General features: G+C 47.3%; 1 protein-coding gene across 4 annotated transcripts in view; it reads right to left on the bottom strand.

Annotated features, from left to right (window-relative positions):
- CPQ (carboxypeptidase Q) overlaps positions 1-14,378 on the bottom strand; it is a 202,093-nt gene extending 187,715 nt beyond the window's left edge. Inside the window, exon 1 of one of the 4 annotated variants that reach the window (XM_087825150.1) lies at positions 14,357-14,378. The gene's annotated coding sequence lies outside the window, so the exon portion shown is untranslated. Of the gene's footprint in view, positions 1-3,372; positions 3,679-13,727; positions 13,750-14,356 lie in introns of those variants that run through there. The other 3 variants (XM_016198465.2, XM_087825152.1, XM_087825151.1) reach the window with 3 other exon arrangements.
- Between the last annotated feature and the right edge of the window lie 1,207 nt (positions 14,379-15,585).

The following is a 15,585-nucleotide window of genomic DNA, read 5'->3' as shown; positions in this document are numbered from 1 at the left end:
GCTGGGGACCCCTTGCTCCTCAGGGGGGACCTCCGCAGCCAAGATATCCCTCCCAATTTTCATCCACCACATGTGGATGTGGAACCAGCCCGTTCGCCTCTGCGCCTCTAGACGTGGCTGCTTCTGCACAGCCTGAGAGGCAGGCCTTCCCCTCGGCTAGACCGCAGGCGGTTCTGCGTGACGGCTGCTCTGTCGTTAGGTGTCATTTTGCTGTGGCTGTGGGAGGAGGTGGGCACCACAGTTACCTACACTGCCATCTTGACCAGAAGCTGTTTTTCAAGTTTCTTGGGAGTTCTTGGGATTGTTTTTCCTCACCTATTAAGAATGGAAATTTAAAATATAGCGACTATATTATGGTGGAGTAAAAAAGAAACCCATGTATTTTGGATAATAATATGTGAATAAAATAATTCAAAAAAAAAGTTAACAGACTAAGGATAATCCACACCGAGCCCATCAAACATCCTAACCGGCCCAAACGCCTGCCCTTGGGTACTAACTAGTCCTCCGTTTATCCGGACTCCAAAAAGAAAAGAGATGCTCTCTGGAAGGCTCTTCATTATTAACACCGAGGAAACTTAGAAGTCTTTTTCATTCTGCAGGGTCGGGAGGGTGCAGGGAACACGACGTGGGGACTGATGCCAGCTTCGTGAAAGGCAAGCAGGAGGACCACCTACGGTCTTGCTTAGACGCCACCACTAGCTCAATGTCACTGAGATGGGCCAAACCCAACGACCCAACGAGTGCTTCCTTTAACAGATTATAAACACGTTTGATCTGTGTATCCTACTCAACATTTTCCAATTACAGATCACCTAACTCCCCAAGCCTCGGGCTTCTCTCGTCAGCTCCCTGACCACCTCTGGCCATTTCGCTGCTGTCTGGGCCGGAAGGGGGGGAGGCAGTTAACCCCCATCAGTCAACTTCACCTCTTAGCAACACTGCAAAATACTCAGAGGGCAAAGTGAGCTTTCTATCCTGCCTGAGAGTTTGGTTTAACCGCATTGCAATACCGAAATGGGGGGAAATGTGTTCATGTTTCTTCATGCCTGCTTAAAATTCCACTGTTCTTTTTTTAAAAGAAACTAAAATCGAGAATCCTCCTTCACTCATAAACCTGCACCTCTTGTCCAAAGAGAACTCCTTCCCACCTCAACGCCCCAGCCTACCCACCACCACCATATGGACTCTCCTACTTCTTTCACAGACATTCTAATGAAAAGCGGACTTGCGCCTGCCTTCCTGAGGCATTTCATGGAATGCCACTATGGTGCTGCCGAGGCAAGCCATGGTCTTGGGAGAATGTATTGTCACTGAGCTCAAAGGTTTTTAATTTCTGTTTTCTCCTACATTGGTGACGATCCCAGAAGGTGACGGTTGCACAAAATAGGAAAACTCAATAGCAAGACCATTAGAGCAATTTAAAATTTACAAAAAACTATAGAAAGATGTAGGTGATGACTAGTCTATAAAAAATCAAAATAATTTCCTCCTCTCTAACTTCTCTGGGGTTCATTCACAGCACTGATATAATGACACCTGAAGAGAGAGAGAGGAAGGGAGAGGGAGGGAAAGAGAAAAGCATCCATGAGAGAGAAACATCAATCAGATGACTCCTGCGTGCCCCCTACTGGTGATCAAGCCCACAACCCAGACATGTGCCCTCACTGACAATCGAACCCAGGTCTCTCAGCAGCATCCCAATTTTAGCCCAGTGTCAGATTTCCAACCTACAGAACTATAAGATAATAAAATCATTAAATAAAATGGTTGCTTCAGCCACTAAGTTTATGGTAATTTTTTAAATAGCAGCAATGGAAAGTGAATACAATTATCTAGAACTGTGCTATCTCATATAGTAGCTGCTCTCCACATGTTATTATTTAGGCTCATTAAAATAAAATTAAAATTCAATTCCTCAGTCACAATAGCCACATTCCCAGTGATCAATAGGCCCCTGTGGCTAGTGGCTACTATATTGGACAATGAAGACAAACAATTCTATTATCACAGAAATTCCTATTAGACAACAATGTTTCTTCAGGGTCTGTCCTCAATTGTGCTTCAAGGTCTATAACTTTGTGCAGGGTTATTTTTAAAACTATAACCCTCTTTTTGCTTCCTATATTAAAAGAAAAAACTATATGTCTCCAGGAGAAAAGAAACAAAATGCCGTAGATACAATTAAATCAAGCAGGTTCTGGGCCTCTAACACATGGACAATTGGACATAAACTTTTTTGGGTTAAGAGAAGAGGTCCGAGATAAATACACATATCTGAGGGACAGCATTGTAGATGGTACTGGAGGTCAACAGCATTAATGAAATGGTCTAGGGAGAGAGTACAGAGTTAAGAAGAGGATTTCATTCAGTCTGAACCTTGAGGAACTTTAACTTTTAAAAACTTGATAAAGAAGGGTGAACAGGGGAGAAGTCTGATTATTGACACTGTATTTCTATGGCCTCTCAAAACAGTTCTGTTGCCAGTTGCCCCAAGTTAGTTTCATCCACCTTGAGCCTACCTCTGTGATGGGATTCAATTTCATTTGCTCTATTTTAATCATGAATTTTCTTGTCTGTTCCTTCTATTGTCTTTGAGAGCAGGGACTTTGTTTCTTAAAATGATGCTTGAAACCCTATCATGGGCCTATTATAATAAAGAAATGCCATTACGGTTTTGCTGAGTCAAACCATGGGTTTGGGAGAATGTGCTGTCATTGAGCTCAAAGGTTTTTAATTTCCGTTTTCTCCTACTTTGGTGATGATTCCAGAAGGTCATGGTTGCACAAAATAGGAAAACTGAATAGCAGGACCATTAGTACAATTTAAAATTTACAAAAGACTATAAAAGGATGTAAGTAATGACTATTCCATTAAAAATCAAAATCATTTCCTCTATCACATTTCTGAGTTTCATTCATGTACTGATATAATGACACCTAGAGATGTAAAACACCTAGTGTCAATGAACGAGGTCGTGTTACTCAAAAGTATGCTACTGCTTATGAATCATAACTTCCCCCTTTAACATTAAGCTGTCATTTTAAATGTACGCCTTCAAGTGTTTCAAAGTTTGGCCTCCACTCATGTGTACAGAACTTCCCATTCACCTTCTTTGAAATCAGTGAAATTTATTTTGCTGGAAGTCTTTCTCTAACTTAGCCCCTATTTCAGCTACACTCTCTACTCTGTGCCCTCCAGGCCCTGACCCCAGCTCTCAGGAGCTAAGCCCCAGTTTTCTCCAGCAACATGCAAGTCATGCTGCTGCTTCTCCCCAAAGCTAACAAAATGCTCAATCATGCAAGTCACTTGGAGATGAGAAATATCACAGGCACCACAAAAGATAACAGACACAGGCTGAAGAACACCTACCTGGCTTAAAACAACGGAGTCATTGGTTCAAAACCAGGGACTAAAGAAATATTCCACAGGTCAAGTAAGCATAAAGTTCCAGAGGTCAAAAACAAACAGTGAGTCTTAAAAAGAAACTCAAGCAGCAAAGTCCAGAGAGCAAGGACTGGGTGACCAGCAGACACGGCTTCATTGTTTGCTTCAGCCCAGAAACAAACACCGAGCATGGGGACAGCAGGCTTATCTAGCACAGGAACCCCACAAGGGGGGAGAAAGGCCCACTGACCTTCACACACTGGTCACATGATCATTAAATCCATTATCCCAAAATACAGAAACCTCATTGCCAAAGTTAACAGTTCTATGACATGGGATAAAGCATCTCATAATGGAAAATGAAAAAGAGGGCTGGGAATCACACAAAACATTATTAAATCCTTAGTAAAACAATGCCTGTAATTGTTTTACCCCAATGCTCCTGGAATTCTTTGGGGGGGGGAAACAAGGGTTTCTGATAAAGTCAGGGGGAAGGGGCCGTGGGCAGTCAGGAGAGAGAGGGAAAAGAGGGAAAGGCCTACGGGGAGACCTGAGCAGGCCAAGCTCCACACTGGTGAGGTGGGCACCAGATTTTCTGCTGCAGCAGCTTCTGGGAGTAACTTCTAGCAGCCCCAGGTCTTAGAGTGGGAACAAATCCATGCAAAGACAGCACACATGAAGAACTGGGCCTCCTCCCCCTCAGAAAGTTTCCCATCTGCTCGCTGCTGCCTGAAATCCCCATTTCACAGCTACAGACAAAAATGCTTAAAATAACAGTGTCTACGGTCTACCGTGCAGAGAAGCTATGTGAGGAAAACTGTCCTTACTCATCTCTCCTAAGGAAGATCTTTATTCCCATTCAGACAGACACATTCCACATCTAATAAGCAGTCAGGGTGCGAGGTGTCAGGGTTTCAAGCATGATTTTGAGATGAAGTCCCTACTCTCAAAGACAATACAAAGGACAGACAAGGAAATTTGAGATTAAATTAGTCGTCCGGGCGTGGCTCAGCGCTTGAGCATTGACCCATGACCCAGGAGATCGCAGTTCGGTTCCTGGTCAGGGCACATGCCCAGGTTGTGGGCTCGATCCCCAGTCGGGGGCGTGCAGGAGGCAGCCGATCAATGACTCTCTCATCATTGATGTTTCTCTCTCTCTCCCTCTCCCTTCCTCTACCTGAAATCAATAAAAATATATTTAAAAAAATAATAATAGAGTAAATCAAATTGAATCCCATAAACGAGATAGTTTCAAGGTGGATGAAACTAACTTTGGGCAACTGACAACAGAACTGTTTAGGAAGGCCATAGAAATACAGCATCAATAATTTAGCCCCCTCTCCTTTTAAGATTGTCCCCTGTTCACCCTTCTTTATCAAGTCTTTAAAAGTTAAAGTTCCTCAAGGCTCAAATGGAATGAAATCCTGTTTTTCTTAACTCTGTACTCTCTCCCTAGACCATTTCATTAATGCTGTTGACCTCCAATACCATCTACAATGCTGTCCCTCAGATATGTGCATTCATCTCAGACCTCTTCTCGAACCCCAAAATAGTTACATCCAGTTATCTACTTGACATCCTCAACTGGATGTTTCACAGGTACTTTGGATCCAAGATTTCCAAACTGAACACCTGCTCTTGAAGACCATGAACAGTCACAGTTGGCTGTCTCCCTTCAATCTGTAGAGCAACAAGATTGGTTTTCTATTTACAGCTCAACTGCTTCCTATTGTCTTAGGATAAAACTCCAAATCCCTACACACAGCCTCTTCATCCTGAAATGCCTTGCCCACTCCTATCATCACAGGCTCATCTCATGCATTCTCCTACTCTTGAACCCCAGATATGTTGGCTTATCTCACATACTCCAACATGCCATGCTTTGTCCTGATCCCTCTGCCTGGAATACACCCTCCTTGCCCCTTTTAGTTACTTTTTACTTCTTCAGAGTTCATCTCAATCAGTGTTTCTTTAAAGATCCATTCCCTGCACTAAGTCAAAACCTCTAGGAATGCACTTCCTAGAGTATAGTATAACCATAATTATAATTAAATAAGAACATTTGTTTAGCATCTACTATTGAACTAAACACTATTCCAGGTGATGGAGATCCAGCAACAGAAGAGAGAAACAAGGTCTCTGCCAAGGACACACTGACCATCCGCAGGGAGAGGAGCCTTCCTGTCGACTCGGGAGCCCCTGCATGTGCCCCTTTCATGCCAGCAAGGGCCTAGGCCGTCGCCATCTTGCCAGCACGGCTTCAGTTTTCAGCAGGTCACCAAAGCAGCGAGGCCCCAGACAGAACAGACAGACAAGGGACACGATGAGAAAGTGACAAATCCAAAGCTGGGCCTCCGCAAAGCAAACCTCCCGCATGCATGTCTGAGCCGGAGGAAGTGGACAGGAAGTTTGGACCAGAGCCCACGAGCAGAAGGGAAGAGACACAATGGCCATTGTACAAACCACAGTTCCTCGGGTTGGGGGTAGGGAACCGGTCGGGGCAGAGACGCTCAAGCCAAACCCAAGTGGTGGGCCTTTAGCTGGCAACATGAAAACCCCCTCCTGCCAAGGTTGCCAAGGAGCAGGCTCATAAGGCCAAGACTATGTTATTCAGAGCATCCTTGCAGTGAAATGTGTGTGGCACATTTGGGGGTGTCAGAGCCCTGTCTCGGATCTCTTTGGGGCTTCTTCATCATTCCGATCAGGACAAGAGGCCCCTTTTCATGGTTTTCATAGTTATCAGCTTTCAGAGAGATACATTTAAACTTTCAAACTGAGCAGAAAAATACTTTGAAAATGCACTGGCCTTCACTGGAAAAGGTACTTAGAAAATACCAGCTACTGATTTGATTCGACACATCTAACTACTACAAACCACGTTTGATAGCTCTGTCGGCCAGCCGTCCTTGATTTAACAGGTCTGTGTCCAGCAATAATGACCATCACCATCCCCACCGCCAAGGATCTGTGCTCAGGGATCACACTAGACGCTTTCCAGAATTTATTTCATTTCATCTTCCTCCAAATTCCTGGGAGGTTGATGTTACAACCCATCCCCCATTTTACAGTTAAGGAAACTGTGGAAAGTAATTTACCAAAAGTCATGTGGAAAGTAAGTGGCTGAACAAGGAACCAAACCCAAGTCGTTGGGACTGTAATAGCTGTATTCCTTCTACGATATTGTACACAACCAGGTAATTGCACGGTCTGAACTCAATGGGTAACTTGAAATGATTTGATTTTCCGCAGTCCCTCCTGCGAGCAGGGCTATAGTACATTAAGGTCCCTTAATAAACCTGAGGAGGGTCCACTGCCACCCAGTCTCTGGTGCTTTGTCACAGCAGCCAGAACTAAGACACCTCCTCACCTGCAGTCTGTCTGTACTTCTACACACCCAACTCACCATTTCAGGACCTTTTGAATTTTTTCTGTACTTGCTCCAGGGTTCATGATTCCACCATCAATATTTACATAATTATGCCAAATGTCTCCACTATAGACTAAGGCTGTCTGATCTCAACTAGGTCATCTGCATTTCCTTACAACCATTATATTTATCTTCAGCTGACCTCTATCAAATTTCCCAGAGCAGCTGGTACAAAGTTTTTCCATTCCCCTTAAGCCCCAAATCCCACCCCTATTCCCCTCATGTTCAACAAAAGCTCTCCTCGTCTACGTAAGCGAGGAGACAATATCATGACCACGCGATGCCTTGGCTTTCCTCATGCTCACCTCAAAACTACAGCCCTCAGCTCACGTCTCAGTGAAAGAATTGCCCACCCTCCTTTCCAAAGCCACATGTTCTCTTCATAGCCTAACAACTACCTAATTCTCCCCCTCCCTGGCCCCTTCCCTTCACCACAGAGGAATGCTTAAACCTCCTCACAGGTACTGAGCATTTACAGAGGGGCCACTGCTACTGTACGCAGTTTACATAGGTCGTTCTATTTAATCCTGACGAGAACCTCTGGTGCTCCCGTTGTTACCCTCCCTATTTTATGACTAGGAAACTCAAGCTAGTAGAATTGCGAAATTTACTCAAGGTCACAAAGTTTCCCTCTAACTTCCTCATTCAGTCCTTACGAGAATTACATTTTTTAAAACGTATCAATAGAGCCTTTTTCTCAGCTGCTATCACTTTTATAATTTTTAAGCACTACAAGTTTAGAACTGTACAAAAGAAACTAGAGCCCTCGGTAGGCTTTTGGGAGTTTGAAAAGCACTCCCCCCCCCCGGATATTTTCCTTGAGCTACCTAACCTGATGCCATAGCGCACAGCTTGGCACAGTCTCCGTGGCTTTCGAGAAGAATTTTTCCTGAATAAGGACAAGATATCGGGTCCACAAAGGAAGGGCACACTAACAGTATCAGCTGCAACTGCTTCCCCTTCAGAAAGGCCAGGCTGACACCAGGTCAGCTGCGGAAACAAACCTCTCTCCCACTGACAAGTGTTTAATTGGACATTTGGAGAGTCTAATGTCATGTATGCAGATGCAAATGTTTGAAGGGCTGTTTACAGTGTAGCCTGTGCCAGGCAGGCCCCAATGCCAAGCCAGCACACAGCCGCCCATTATTCCGCCGGGCTCGGCTCCTACAGAGTCTCCGGGCTCCCTGAGCCCTGTAAATTTCCACATCCAAAGGCTCATCCCTGTTTTCCAAGCGGATTCCTCCTTCCCCCATGAGCGGGCTGAGTCCTTCCTCTGCCCTCGTTCAGAAAAGGCTTTGGAGAAATGATTTGCGAGGCGATTATTCCATCTCTGCAAAGTGTGGGGCTGAAGCTTTAGTAGTTTTGGGAAACTCACAAAGAGGAAACGCCACATTCTACACACACATATATACATGTGTATCATAAACATAGATTCATATATAATAACTATATTTGAATAATATTAAATATATCATTTTCTGAAACTTTCTATATGCCTGTTCACCCTCAGGAATTATAGTCTTCAACCTCATTAGCTATATTAGTCAAATCTTACCATTTGTCTTTTGTATACAACCATTTGGCTTTTGTCTACTTGATTTGTCATGTAAACAACAGATTTTACGGTCTCCTGCAAATTGTTTTGGTCATTTTCTCACTTCTAACCATTTCCTTTATATATTTTGAGGACAAGTATTTATAAATATTTGGTCCACAAAAAGACACAGCTATCCTGTCTTCCTCACAGATTCTATCTTTTATCAATACAAAATACTCTGGCTCTAATTTAATACTCTTTGCTTTGAATTATACTTGGTTTCATTTTGACAATGATGTGGAACTCAAGGCCCATAAGAGTTTCTGGTCTCCCCACCCCGGCGCACTGTGTTGGTGAGTTTACATTCATCACCCTGTCTTGTGGGTCCCACCATCAGACCAGGGGCAGTACCAGTGCTGGGTTTGTCTCTCCATTTCCCCGCTGAGCTTCGCCCTCCCCGGTGTCCTACTTACAGGTGCTTGGTAAGCAGTAAAGGTAGCCAGATGGGATTTAACTGCCAATCATTATGTTCAATATGTTTTCAATGGTCTCTAATGATTAGGGGATCCAACTCCAATCCCCATCTTCATATGTGATTCTCAAGTTAGAAAAGTCGTCACAGCCCTGGCCGGTTGGCACATCCCCCGTCCAGCACAAGGTTGCCATTTGTTTCTGGTCACAGCAGATATATAGGTTGCAGTCCAATCCCCCATTGGGGCACCTATGAGAGATTGTCTCTCACATCAATGTTTCTCTGTCTCTCTCACTTCCCCTCTCTCTAAAAACCCATGAAAATATATCCTCAGGTAAGGAGAAAAAAAGAAATAAATTTTCACGTGTAACCTAATCAATGCAGGTGTGGCTTATTGCAGATGTATCTTGCTTTAAGCAAACCCCATATTTGAAAATCTGAATTTATCCAACAATATCTTAAGGAGTGATTAAGTTCACTTTATAAAGGGGATATTTGCCTCAGAGAAGATGTAGTCATAAGACTGCTTTCTAGCGTAGACTTCTACTGTATTGAAAGTGTCATTCGATTTCCACGGATATTCTCTACATATGACCCTTCATGACCATCCCTACTACGGGTGGCAGAGTTGGTGCTAAGGATCCTCTGCCTCTCACTCCGCAGATCTTGGCTTGTTGGCCCTCAAAGGCCATCTGCTTTACTTTTACATAATGTGGCGTGGTGAGGGGTGGAAAGGGCCCGCTGCAGAAGGCCAGCGTCCAAGGCAAAGCAAGGCTCTGGTACAACGAACAGAACAGGGGATTGAACATCTTGCCAGCCACAGGATGTGAGGCAAGCTCGGCCTCCTAAACACCCAGATTTTCAGTTTATGAGAAAAAGAGAATAGTGCCTGGATGCACCTGCTTCTGAAGGTTCGCGTAACAATCAAATTGTTAAACTATTTTAAAGTGTAAGGCGCTACACTAATAAATTGTCTTTTTCCAAGCAAGTCGAATCCACAACACGCCGAGAACGCCGCGCCAGTCTGCCTGCGGTGGGAGCAGCTATTTGCCCTACAATCCACTCGGTGGGCTGGAAATCCCTCCCGACAACTCTTTTTCATTTCAGCTTCCTCCGTCTTTGTTGTTCTTCCCTTAGTTCCAAATCTCCCAGCACTTTCTCTGCACAGTAACATCAAAGCCTGTGCCCGGCCCCTCGGAACCACCCGCTTGTCTCTCCCTGACACGCTGGCTGAGATGAGACGTCGAAGCCTGTGCCACTCTCTCTAAGGCAGCGCAGCTATGCGGCAGGGCCGGCCCGCGCTTCTCTGTATCCAGCTCTGCCATGCCTGTGTCCTTACGCAGCCGGCCTCTCTGCTACATTCCTGCCATCTGTCCTTTGTCCCTCTCAGCTACTCCCCTCGGCTTTGCTCTATTTCGGTTTCTCTTGGTGGTTTATCAGAACCCCTCGTTGTTTAAGTGTGCACCCATTTTCCTTCCCGGGAACTTACACAACAGGGTTCCAGAGGACGTACCTTAAATAGGATGTAACGGTCATCAGGCAAGGCTGATGCGTGTGTGTTTGCCTTCCCTTCGTTTTAAGTGACTTACAGAACCTACTTGTCTTTTTAGGCGGAGGGCCTGGCATAACCACTGGCAGTTCTCAACTGTGTGATGTCATAGTACAGCCGCAGTCACAGCTGTATCCTAGGGCTCCCTCCTGAACGTTCCGCAGTTACCTCTGCTCGCTGTCTTTCTCCCCAGGGCTCCCCCTCATCTTCTATCTGGTGTCCTCAGTAGTGGCATCTCCATTCACCCCGTCAAGTTATTCCAGAATCTCAGAACTATTTCCCACCGTTATTTCCATCATCCAGCCAGTCACTGAATCCTACCCTTTCTATTTTCTGAGCATCTCTCAAACCTATGTTAGTTTAGACCCCTTTCCTACTTCATCTGGAATATAATGACATTTTCTTCTGGCCTCCTGGCTTTTCCCTCACCAGTTCCTGCGAAACATTACTCATGGAGCTGCTTTCTAAAGAATCCGTGTAGCCTCCTCTGCTTGAAAATTCAGCTTAAAGAAACTCATAAAAAAAGATGATGCAGGCTGTCATAAAACGTGAATAGTGTGGCACTCAAGGATCTTCATTCTCTGGCCCCAACCTCGCAAGGCCTCTCCCCTGCAGCGGTCTCGTCCTGGGGGAGCCACGCTCACGCTCGCCTCCCTTCCCTTGCCCATGTAGCTCTCTCTGCTTGGAGCATCCCTCCCCCTTCCTTGGTTTCTAGGCTTCAAAATCCACCTACTTGAAGCTCTGCCCATACCTCTTTCATGAGTGGCAACTACTTCTACATCACCTGTGGTGTAATTATGTGGGGATGGGTCGCTTTCCTTTCCTACTTAAACTCAGCAGCTCTTTCATCTTTATCTGGCACATGGTACACACTCAAGAAAGGGTTACTGAAATTAATACGTGCTGAATAAAATAACTAAAGAAAAACCCCAGACATCTAGAAGCGCGCCGGCTTTGCTGCATTAAAGAAACAGGGCTCAGGAGTAAAGAGAAAGGACTAGTAATCTGGCTACAGCCAACACGTGAACGGGTTGTTTGTTTTTAAAAGCTAAGTGGTTTAGGGAGGGAAGGGGGAGAAGAAAGTACATTTTAAAGTTCTGGCTCCAGGGCAAGCAATAAAAATCGTTGCTTTAATGTTTTTTTCATAATATTGTGAGCAATGAGAAGGTCTATTCCATCGCACCAGCCTTCAGGGCCTAAAATTCCAGCCTCCTGAGCTAAATCAAACTGGCATCAGCTCTCCGTTTCTCAGGTGGCCGCAATCGGTCTCTGCCTTCCGCGAGGCTAAACCCGACTGACAAAGGAGAAGCAAAAGAATTTCCCACTTATTTTATGAGCCCTTCCTTTGCTCTTGCTGGGTAATTATATGGGTCCTGGAGACGTATCTGGCCTTCTTGTCCCTGCATTACAGGGGTGCAGGCATCGTTCCTTGTCTGCATTAGTTGACTTTCTTACAAAGAAAGCGGTTGGTGAGTGGACATGAGCCTGTGCAGGCACATAAGAAGGTACATCGCTTGGTATCATCCGGGAGCACAGCATCCTGCTCATATTATATAACTTTATTGTATTTTATTTAATATGTGATAATTTTACAACAATTTTAGAATAAATTCAAATATTTAACATTAAAAAAGAGGTAGGGAGGTAGCACCAAACCAAGGACACCAAGCTAGCCCAAGAAACGACACTGCTTGCTACTCATAGTTCAAAGCCCTTAAGTGCCACTCACTATGTGAGCTCTTGATGTCACCCATTTTATACCTAAATTGGTAAATTTGAACAGGTTTAAAATTAGGAAGCATGTGCATCTAGGTCAAAGTATCAAAGTCTACCCGAGTCCTAATGGAACTCAACAATTTTCAAAGTGATATAAAGACCAGTTCTCTGTAATTCGATCTTAACCCTTCCGCACCAGGCTCCCATCCAAAATTCACTTACCCACAATGCCCCAGAGTTTGCGTGTGTGTATCTCTATCTCGTGGAACACAAACAGAGACCACATTCTCCAACATCACACAGACTTTCCCTGGGTCGTCTCTCCGTTTGGGAGAAACTCTGCCTCCATCTGTCTGTGCTTTGAGTACCTTTCTCATTTTCCAAGCACCGTTTCCACTTAGGAAGGTTGACTAGGGATTAAAACAGTACTTAGCTCTTGGGCTTATACTAAGAATTAAATGGGGCAATATAAGTAAAAATATACATACAGCAATGGTTGGTGGGCGGTCAGTGCCCCATAAGTATCAGCTTTGTCACATTCCATGCATGAAAGCATGTGATCCTATATCTGGCTCTTTGGGAAAGGAGTCCAAGAAAGTTGGTTTCTTTCACCAAACACTACATTTGGCTCCATGTCTCCCAACAGACTTGAAATAACTGAACTAGGTAACATTAATTTTATTTAACTTAAAATTTTTGGGGTTTTGTTTTTGTTAAATATAGTATGCAAAATACACTTTAATATGTGTGCAGAATGACTTTTTAAGTGCTTTTTAAAAATCTCTAAGGTCCTTCCAGCTCCAAAATGCTGTGATCTATGATAACTAATCTCAAATGCATGCAAATTAATAGTGTTTTAATTCCCTGGATATAATGGAAATATATGGTGCTGTCAGGCTGAGTTGCATGGAAAAGCAAGTTAGGCCCGGGACTGGGAGCCTGTGACAGTGCAGGATAAAATGCTGCCGGCCTTTCTCCCCACAGCCAAGGGTCAGTTATTCTTGTCTTGAGCTCCCAGGTCCTTTCGAAGCCGATCTGGAGAGAAAGAGGCGTGCACTGCAACTGCAGAGAGGAAAGGAGGCCACCACTGTATAGATTGCCAAGCAGAGCAGCTGACCTAAACGGAGCTCCACAAGTCACCTGCCATCTCACCCTTTACCCCTGATAAAGGAGAGGATCCTAAAAGTCTAACTCAGGAAGGGGCCCTGCCTGAGATTAAGAAACTGAGAACTAAAGAGATCAAGTGACAAGTCCGAAGTCATCGGCTTTTCCGGAACCTGGGCCTGGAGGCCTAGAACTGACGCAGTGACCAACCATAGTAAAAGTAGTCTCGACCTACGGAACTTCCAAAGTGTCCACATACAGGTAAGTGTCCTGTCCCTCTCTGGACTATGTATAATCAGCCTTCTGTCACCCGCAAACCAGCTGGTACCGCCTCGGGAAAACAAGACTCTTCCTAACCCTGAATTCACGAGAAATGTCTGGCTTTACGAACAAGTTACTAAAAGCCTTCATGCAGTTCTTCCTTTAGATTCACCCTTATCTTTGAGATACATTAAATGATATTACGGTGACAATGATTCCCCCAAAGCCCAAAGTGGAAAACAAAACACAGGCAGGAACACATATAGGAAACTACCTAACTGGGAACAGGCGGGGTGCTTCTGTGACTGTGGAACGCTGGCTGCGTGGCCACAACGCTATGGCTGCATTTACAGAAGCACAACCTTGCAGCTTTGGGGAAACTGTCCCAGAAGAGGCGTGCAGGCCTGTGCCCACCGGCTCCCCTCGCGGGCCTGCACCTGCCCGCCCGTCACCCGCGCGCCGCCTCCCGGGCTCAGCTCGCCTCTCCCGCGCGGCCCTCGCGCCTGCGGTGACGCGCGGGTCCTGCTGGGCACCTGGAAAGGCAACTCAGCGCCCGCGGGCGGCGCCTGGACGGCACCCGAAGTGAAAGGACGAGGGAGCCGGCAGAAGACCCTCAAAGGGGCGGGACAAAGCGCCTGGAGGCCGGGGCAGCGTCCGTTCCGGGCGGGGAGAGGCGGGCACCCGGCGGCGCGGGCGGGGCAGGGCAGGGGCGCGGGCGGGGGCCCCCCGGGCGCGCTCGCGGCGGGTCCGCGCCTCCCGCTCCGTCCCCAGGCCCGCAGCCTCCCGGGTCAGGGCCCGGGCCCCTTCCCAGCCCCGTGCTCCGGGCGCGCGCTCGCCCACCCCGGGCGGGCACCCAGGCCTGGGCCGGGCAGCGCGGGCACGGCGGGCGGGGCGCGAACGCACCTGTGCGGCCGCGGGGCGGCGGAGGCGGCGGCGAGGCCCGGGGCAGGCTGGCAGCCGGGCCGGCGGGGAGGGGCTCCAGGCAGCCTGCGGCCGCGGCCGGAAGGCGGGACGGGGCGGGCGGGGCGCGCGGGGCGCAGCGTGGGGGGCGGGCGCCGCCTCCAACTCGGCCGGGGCGGGGACACCTCCCCGGGATCCCGGGCCCGGGGCCACGGGGCGACCCGAGGGCTCCGCGCCCTCTGGGTCCTGGCTCCCACCAGACAGCGGAGTGTCACCCGGGTCCTGAGCCCGCGGCCCGGCTTCCTGGGGCGGGGGGCGCACGGGGCTCGCGCGTCCCCGGGGCGCGCGGCGTGCCAGCGGCTGTGGCCGCGGGGGCTCGGGCCTCGCAGGGGGTGTGCTTTGCCCTCCGCGGTGCAGGAGGGAGGCGAGGGGCTGTGGCGCGGGAAGGGAGCCACGGAAGGTTTTGGCGGCGCCGAGCCCGGCTGAGGGCGCCTGGAAAGCGCAGGCTTTGCGCGCTGTGGATCCCGCCCACGGGCATTATGATTAAACCGTTACCTTCCCGTCCTGTTAGGCAGCGTTGAAACCAGACGGAGAGATGGGGGAGAGTATTCTCTTTATTCCATGCCCTGATGACAGGAGGGCGCCCGGGAGAAAGGGGACCCTCTGCTCACCAGCGTGGCTCTTCTCAAGGCCCACGCCCTGCTGGCCGCAAAGGGTGTGCCCACGTGCTCTCAACCGCCTGTGTTTTGATAAGTTTGCATTCCTTGGTTAACACTGTCACATACAAACAGTGGTCTGTGAGCAACACAGAGCAATCCAGCTCCCTCCTCAACCAGAAAAAAAAATTTTTTCATTTAAAAAGAAAAGCCACCTGCCCACTGGAGGGGAAAGCGGGGAACACGCAATGTGCATTTATCTGCATACAGAGGTACCTAACCCTCAGCTGACAATCTCTGTAAACCTCTAGTGACCCTGTGGCCCACGGAATAAAGGATGACCTCTGCGACATCCAAGCTTCCAGGAAGCTCCATGGAATTACTTTTCCTCAGACCATCTGGGGTGAAGGACAAGTGTTTATCATTTCCAGTCTGTCACGGGCTGTCAGTTTTGTAGGATGCGATTTAAAACTTGCTAGAAAAAGTGAAAATGAAAAGACCAAAAAATCTACAAGCCCCATTTTTATCTCTAGCACGCAAGTATCCGAGTATAAACTTCCTGTCGATTTGTTTTTG

This window comes from Miniopterus natalensis, chromosome 16 (assembly GCF_054644295.1).
Source record: "Miniopterus natalensis isolate mMinNat1 chromosome 16, mMinNat1.hap1, whole genome shotgun sequence".
Classification (NCBI taxonomy): Eukaryota; Metazoa; Chordata; class Mammalia; order Chiroptera; family Miniopteridae; genus Miniopterus; species Miniopterus natalensis.
This window is presented reverse-complemented; position numbering and strand designations above follow the sequence as displayed.